At 33.6% G+C, this 8699-nt stretch overlaps 2 pseudogenes; one reads left to right on the top strand and one right to left on the bottom strand.

The window, feature by feature from the left end:
• The first annotated feature begins 5836 nt into the window (after positions 1 to 5836).
• LOC144253729 (N-alpha-acetyltransferase 20-like) lies at positions 5837 to 6480 on the top strand (annotated as a pseudogene).
• Positions 6481 to 7881: 1401 nt separating this feature from the next.
• On the bottom strand, positions 7882 to 8358 carry LOC144254006 (large ribosomal subunit protein P1 pseudogene; annotated as a pseudogene).
• Positions 8359 to 8699: the final 341 nt, after the last annotated feature.

The following is an 8699-nucleotide window of genomic DNA, read 5'->3' as shown; positions in this document are numbered from 1 at the left end:
CTCAAAAAAGTAGAATACCAAAAATTTAAAATAAAAATTAAAAATAACAAACACAATTCACATATCAATGTTGTATAGATATATTGGTATTTTAAATGTTTTTCATGCAATGTCCCTGTCTACTAATAACAGAGGCATTGCATAGGCCAACATTATTTTATATTTATTCAAGCAATTTTATATTTATTTTATTGAAGCAATATTCATACTCTCAAAAGCAGATTTAGTGGAAAAGTTCTATGTTAGATAATGCATATCTACAGAAGCAACCTTCTTATTTGAAACAAATTTATTGTTCAATTTCAAAAATATTTTCTTGTGATTTAATTTCTACTAGATTCTCTGTTCAGGCAAATGACAAAAAATATAAAATTTCATTAAACCACACATTTGATATTTTTCTTGGAAAATATTAAAGTAAGTTTAGCCATGAATAACTGATTATTAAAGTTCAAGCAATAGAATGTCATATGTAAAATGATCACAGAGTGACTTCTTAAATCCTAAAACTATCTTAAAATTTAAAAGTAGTACACCAATTATGTCAGTGTTGATAGTAAAGAAGTTTTTGGTAACAACTGCATTTGGGTGGTATATTGTCAATTTGAAGCTTTTAAAGTAGCCATGGAACATACACATACAATTTTCATAACATGGACCTGAAGTTCAAAGGGATTATGATTCCATGGTTGCATTTGATGAAATTAATTTTCTCAAACTATTATAATCTGTGATACAAATACATTGAAATAGAGCAAATTTCTATTTATCACATTTAGGCTGTATGCATCAACATGTCTATTAAGAAAAATGCAACCTGACTAAAACAAATGAAGTAGACATCAATAATTATAAAATTATTATACTCCTGGTCTCTTTTGGGTTCTACAGGCATTTGATTTTTTGAAGTATCAAATACTTTTTTCTTGCAGTGCATATAATATGTACATACATGCAAACTCATGATTAGATGTATATTTACAGATTATATATACATTTTTGTGTATATGTGCATATTTATGTGCCAATCAGACTTTGACATATAGAGAAGAAGAAGTAAGATTTAAATGATTTCAAAAAATATAGAAGAACAATGATGGGATCAATTTATTAGCAGTTTTCAAAGCAAATCAAAAGCAATAAGAGGCAAAAATAATGAATAATAGTTAGTGGTGTTTCCAATTATAATACCCAATTAAATCCCTATAACTTCAAAGGAAAAATATACAATAAAAATAATTTCAATCAAATGTATGATATGTCAAGATCATTGTATTGTCATGAGCAAATAATAATAATAATAATAATAATGATATGAATCTATAACTTTACCTCCAAATTTATACATATTGGAATGTCACTGTAACCCAAGTATAACTTGATTTTCTAAGTTTTATTTTCTGTGGATATATAGGCACACTCTCCTGAAAACTTCATTGTTTCTGTTTTATTCCTTCTTTGATATTTCTAAAGGGTAAAAACACTAATTTTCATAGGAAAATTATTTGGGGGAATATTTTTTTTCCTTTTGTTGGTAGTTATATAATTAATCTAATATTATTCAGGAAAATCTCTTACCTCCATGAAAATTTATCCTTCTCAATGGGACTGAATGATATGAGAACAGGAAGCCTACTAAGCTGCTTTGAGACTAAAGATGCAAAGATCAAAGTTGCCGATGTTCTTATGCAGTAATTAACAGTTATTTTTTCCAGCAAAATTTCAGAAAATGTTTACCTGGTTTGAGGGCCGCTTTTAATCTTCCAGTTGAGATACATGACTTGAGTAGAATGGAAATAACCTATAATGCTCGAAAGCCTATTTACTTCCGTTGCTGGACTTAGCAGAATTTGTTGAGACTTTTAAACAGAAATGTATTACTGAAAACAAATTCCATTTGAGGACTACCGCAAGTAATGATTAAAGTAACTGTAAATTAAACTCCTCTACATATTATCCACTACCTCTCAGTATGGAAAGTGGTTTCCCTACCCCCATCCTGTACTAGAGATTGAACTCAGGAGTGCTGTACCACTGAGCTACATACCCAGACCTTTTATTTTTTATTTTGTAACATGATCTCAGCTTGCTAAATTGCCTTAAACTTGCAATCCTCCTGCTTTAGTCACCTAAGTAGCTACTATGTATGCCATTGTGCCCAGCTGAAAATAATTTTTCCATAAAACCTCTGGTAACATTACTCAGGTGAAATTTCAGTTTAGTTTAACCAGTACTGTATTAAAACACAGCAAAAACCTTAAATGCAAAACAACTTAAACCTTCTTCTACATCCAAATTTCTCTTAATACTTCCAGATATGGGAAGATTAAAGCTGGAGGAGAGGCATACATACACAGCAGAAAATTTTCCTTTGGCCCTGCTCTGGTGACTTATCAGGATACCTGTGGGAATGGGTGAGATTGGAAACTTGTCTTTTCTCTAAGGTGGCCTGTGTCAATTCTTTAGATTTCAATCCTCCATTCTAATATGTTCTACACATCTTACTCGCATTTCTCACTGCATGGACAAATGCATCCTTCTCTAGACAAACTTATTAATTGCTTATAATTAATTTTTAAACCTTTTGGCATCTCATGGTACATTTCTAGCTTCTTTCTTTCTATTGATGTCTCCCAGCCACCCTCAAGTGGTCCTGGATGTCTCTGATTGAAGTTCCTTGGACAACACTCCTCCATCCTTTGTTCTGGGAAATGCCAAACAAGCAGTTTACATTGATTTACACTTTACAAAGACTGATTACCAGCCCTAATCCTTAGTCCTTGGGTTACTTAAATTTGAGTCCACCATTTTCTACTGTGTGCTCCAAGTTTGGAAACGTGTCAATTCCCAAGCAGGCACATGGAAGCTGCCCACTTAGATGTTAAGACCCATGATGCACTGAACTACTTTCAAAATATTTCTATCTGAATCTCTACTCCCTAAGTATATAAGCTTTGAATCTTTTTTTAAAACTTTTACTAAACATGATGCCAGGTTTCAAAACCAGAATTAAGCAATCAACTTGCTCACCTTTTTGAGTGTTCTTATTTAAGAATATTGGATCATTGATCTACATTATCTTCAACCAAATGAGAGAAAAAGCTTCCACCTGGTGAAATGTTTTATATTATGTTAACTGAATATGGCTCCTGTGGAAGGTTGCAAAGCAAATAGAGAAAGAAAGAATGGGAAAAATTTTCTTTCTCATGTAATTAAGTTCTTCCCTGATTCTTTGGACTTAGAATCCTGAAGAAACATAGAAAAAAAGTAAATTCTGCATCTGGAATATGGATAAGGGAAAAAAGAAAATCTCTTGCCTTTGCTGAACATAGATACAATTATCCAATGAAGTCACTTATTTATTTAAATAGTAAATTTTTCATTTGGCTTTTATTCATATGATGTCTACTAAAACATACTCATAATAAACACATATTTCAATCCTGAAAACATTTTTTAAGTTTTACCCATGGAATATGAGAATTTTGTAATGTTAGTACTTAGGTCAACCCAGATTGAGTTCTTTCTGTTACCACTAAGATATAAATTCTACTAACAATGTGTTTGCTATAACAAACTTACATACATGGATTCCTTCCTTGCACTAACATACCAAATACATTTGCCCAAATGCACTTTCTTTATCTAATATATATAAAAATGCTTATTCCTTTATGATACTGAAACCACAAATATGAGAATGATACATTATTCTCATAGGGCCCTAATTCTAATTTATTTCTCATTAAATTCTTTGTGCACTAGTATTAGCTTTCTCTCCATATATGTATATATTATTAATATATTATTAATTATTTTGGGCAAGTTATCTAAAATAATTTCACTACTATGTCAATAGGGACACATTGACAGGCAAATATAAACAATAATTATAGTGACTTTGTCACTCAAAATTTAATTAATTACAAAAGTACTCATTAATATGACTTATGCAAGACTAGTTTCATTTCATTTAAATTCTTGAATTGATACAAAAATTTCTCATGAAATTGGTAGATATATTAATGCAGGAAGAAGACTATTAATTTCTGCATTAAAATATAAATCCCTGGGTGAAGTCAAATATGTATGGAATCAGCATAAGTTTATGAGTGTGTATATATATATTACTGAATTGATATTTTTCCAATTTGGTTTCAGTATTTTTTACATAGATCTTTCAAGATAACCTCTTATGATTGATTGATAAATGAAAACTATTGCTAGCTTTTCAATTTTTCTTGTGTTTCTAAATATGTGAAAACAAATTAAACCAAGAAAATAAAACAAAGCAAAAACAACATATCCTGAAAACAAGTTTAGTGCTTGCACAACATACCTAAAATTAATTTACACATTTTTTTCATATTTAATATATTAAAATGTAAAAACAAATTATTTTACTTAAAATAATTTTTTACTAAGAAACATGGAAGTATTAAAATGCAAAACATGAGAAGTTTTTAAATATAATAAAAACTTTAAATGAAATGAAACAATTAATTCATTGTATTAATTCTGTGGGTTTTCTTAAAATACTTTCAAATTTTAACTTCACTCAATGCACAAGTTAGGCTAGTAAATTTACTTTTGTTTATTATCCCACCCCCCCCCCCCCGGCAGCCATATACTCCAAAACCAAAGTAAAACAGAAATATTCTAAGTCATAATAATCCTATAATAAGATTGAAAATGTTCTTAAAAGAATATGCAATAGAGATGAAATTAACCAAGCAAAATGTCATTATCTGATAAATTTTGTCCATACAGTCTCATAATTCAGATAAATAACATTGGGGATTAAATACGTGTTTGCCTGAATTCTCTGAATATTTATACTAACTTTAATCCTCCTTTTGAGCCAGGCTCAGTGACACATGCCTGTCAACCCAGTGGCTTGGGAGACTGAGGCAAGGGAGTCATGAGTTCAAAGCCAGCCTCGACAAAGGCCACGCACTAAGCAAGTAATACCCTGTCTCTACATAAAATACAAAAAAGGGTTGGGGATGTGGCTCAGTGGTTGAGTGCCCCTGAGTTCAATCCCTGGTATGCCCCCTCAAAAAAAATCAAAACACCTAATTCTCCTTTTGATTATATAGCTCCAGATGTGGTAAAATTATGAAACAAGATTAAGTTTAGAATTAAAAGAGAATTTACAGGGCAAAGTTTCCAAATTAATATTTCATTTATTTTTTGATGGGAATTTAAATTAGTATAGCCATCATGGAAAATAGTATGGTAGTTCTTCAAAAAATTAAAAATAGAACTAGGATATGATTTAGCCATCTCACTACTATGTATATATCCAAAGGAAATGATATTTGTATATGGAAGAAACATCTGCACTACCTGCTCATGGCAGGATTATTTTCAGTAGCCAAGTAATGAAGACAACTTAAGTGTCCATCAAGTCATGAAACAGCATGTATTTCATATACAAAGTTAAATACTGTTTATTCATTAAAATAGAATGAAATCCTGTCATTTGCAGCAACGTGGATGGAACTGCAGATCACTATGTTAAATGAAGTAGGCCAAGCACAGGAAGATATATTATTTAACTAATTTTTTTTTTTTGTCACTCAGTAATTTTTAATTTCTACTTCCCCATTTGAAGTGAGATCTTACCACCTTGAGATAACAGGATACTTTATAACAGTCTTCATTGGCCTTTTTAGTATAACATTGTATACCTTTATATTCCTCCCTCCCATAATCCCATTTCAAAGTTCTAAATGGCTTATCATCCCATGTCATTTATCAGATATGCATGGCTCTTTTGTTTTGTGGAAAGTATAATGTGGTCACACAAATTACTACAGGTGGTGGTGGCGAGATGACCACGCTCCGGGCTTTCATGTGCGACAACCTGTTTTCCTTCAACATTAACTTGGACCCACTTACAATACCTCGCCCACTGGCCATAGTATTTCACTTTTTGCAGAAGCACTTGGGGAGAATTAATGGGTTATATTATGGATAAAGTAGAAGGCTCAGTAGCCAGGGAAGAATGGCATGAGCACTTCACAGCTCTGTTGCCCCTGAATTTCTACGCCTTTGGCTGTTAAACTTATGGAGTTATTAGAGATTTCAGAAAGAAAAATTGGATTTTTTTGTTGATCTTTTGTAAGAGTATCTAACCAAGTTGCAGTCAACATGTACAAGCAATTGGGCTACCATGTGTATAGGACGGTCATATAGGACAGTCATAGAGTACTATTCAGCCAGCAAAGGGGAGCCCGATGAGGATGGCACTTTCCTAGCACAGCACCACATTAAAAAAAAAAAAATGAAGGCATTGTGTTGTGTCTATCTACACGTAAAAAATAAATATTAAAAAAAATATGCAGAGCCAAACTTCAGTAAGGGGCACATGTGGTGACTGCGGTGAACATATACCCTGCATAGGTGGAAAAAAAATTAATTAAAAAAAAATCCATCATACCATTAACTCATCCTGTGAGGCCTGAAGACAACTGAATAACCCATAGGCAGTGGTTCTTAGGCAGTTCCAAATAGTTTATGGACAATATTATTTTCATTGGATGATCTTAGAGCACTATTAGGAGAAAAGTAATCATTTAGGTCTTAAAGACTTTCAGAAAATACAGGATATAAACATATTTTCAATCTCATTGTTTCTGTTTAGCAATATCACGACTTAAAAGCTGTTTGCTCTGATAAAATTCAATCAAGAAGGCAGCTAGGTCAGAAGGAAGCTTTCCACTATCATGATTCAAAATGTGTACTATATGCCAGGAAGAGACTTATTCCAACCTCTTAAATTCTGTGCCTGAGAACCACTGCTCTCTCTATATATATATATATAGTATTGAACTATTAAAAATCTAACCAAACCATAGCCTAATCATTGGTGGCCTATCACTAGTAACCCCTCTTTAAAAAAAAATCTCTGCTTCTAACATTTCTGATAGTCTATGTAGTTTCTTTGGGGTAATAACCTCATACTTGGGAAATAATTATTTTCTCAAATGGTTGTAGCACTATACACAAGGGCCATTCATTAGCACTCGGCATCCTGCTTATTACTAGTGACCTCATGTCCTCCCTTATTGACACAGATGTGGGTCTAGGATTATTCATTTTTATATGCCTGGCACTTTGAACAATACTCATGTTTATAAATCTGTTACTGGGTGCCCTAGCACCTTGAAAAATGAATTTCCAGGGGCTGGAGTTCTAGCTCAATGGCAGAGCACTTGCCTACCATGTGTGAGGCACTGGGTTCAATCCCCAGAACCATATATAAATAAAAGAAACAAAGGTATGCTATCCACCTACAACTACAAAAAAAAAAAAAAAAAAAAAATTTAAAAATAAATAAATGAATTTCTAGCTGGGCATGGAAGTGTATACCTGAAATCCCAGCAGCTCAGGAGGCTGAGGCAGGAGGATTGCTAGTTAAGACAGCCTCAGCACTTAGCAAGAGACTGTGTCTAAATAAAATATAAAATAGGGAAGGGGATGTAACTCAGTGGCCAAGTGACCAAGTTCAATCCCTGGTTCCAAAAAAAGGAATTTCTATTTCATATTACTATTTAATGGGTGGGGGCCATATTTGTCAGCTTTTCAAAGAGGTTTGAATTCTGGTTTTGCCTGCTTTGAGTAACTGAGGACTAATCCACCCACTGTAATCATGAAATTACAAGGCATCTACTCTGATCCTTTTCTCACCCCCAGTGTTCAATATTAGGTGCCTTCCTAGTGTCAAGGCTTGTATAAGATTTCCCACTTGGTAATGGTGACAGAGGAAAAAAACCTAGCTCATGTTGTGTCTGAAAAGCAAAGGGCAAAAGTCAGCATAGCATTACAGAAGATTTGTAGAAATTTCAAAACTATCAGCAAAGATTTAAGTTTTTTTTAATTATTTAACATGTTAAAAGAATTTAGTCAAAAAGACCAAAACCCATGTCATCATCAGACTCCTTGGATTCTTCTTTCTTTGCTTCCACTTTCTTCTCCTCAGCTGGGGCAGCTGCTGTGGAGGGTGCAGGACCTCCTGCCGGTGCTGCACCAGCTGCTGGAGCAGGCCCACCAGCCCCTACGTTGCAAATGAGGCTCCCAATGTTGACATTGGCCAGGGCCTTTGCAAACAAACCAGGCCAAAAAGGTTCAACATTTACACCAGCTGCTTTAATGAGGGCATTGATCTTATCCTCCGTGACGGTCACCTCGTCATCGTGCAGGATGAGGGCAGAGTAGATGCAGGCCAGCTCGGAAACAGAGGCCATGGTGCTGACTGTCGGGCGCGGTGCTAGTCGCCGGATGAAGTGAGGGCCTCACCCCAACGCGGCCTTAGCTTCTCGGAAGGACCAAGCACCTTGGCGGCACCTGAGGAAAGAAGCTTAACTAATATTTTGAATCTAAAACAGTTGATCTCATAGAAGTTGAGAGTAGAATGGGGGTTACCAGAGTTTGAGGAGAGTAGAACAATGTGAGAGATGGGAGAAATTAAGTGATGATAGTAAGTTACCATTAAACAGAGTAAGAAGTTCTGGTGTAATATTGCTCAGTAGAGTGATTATTGATAACAATAATGTATGGTCCATTTTAAAAAGCCAGAAAAAGAAATTTTGAAAGTTATTACCATAAAGTGATAAATATCTGATGAGATAAATATGTTCAATTTGAATTAAACTTATGTAATTCATAATTATATTGAAAGGCACAGTACATCA

Source organism: Urocitellus parryii, chromosome 3 (genome assembly GCF_045843805.1).
Source record: "Urocitellus parryii isolate mUroPar1 chromosome 3, mUroPar1.hap1, whole genome shotgun sequence".
In the NCBI taxonomy this organism is placed as follows: domain Eukaryota; kingdom Metazoa; phylum Chordata; class Mammalia; order Rodentia; family Sciuridae; genus Urocitellus; species Urocitellus parryii.
Note: the sequence above shows the minus strand (reverse complement) of the source record. Positions and strands in the feature narration are given on the sequence as shown.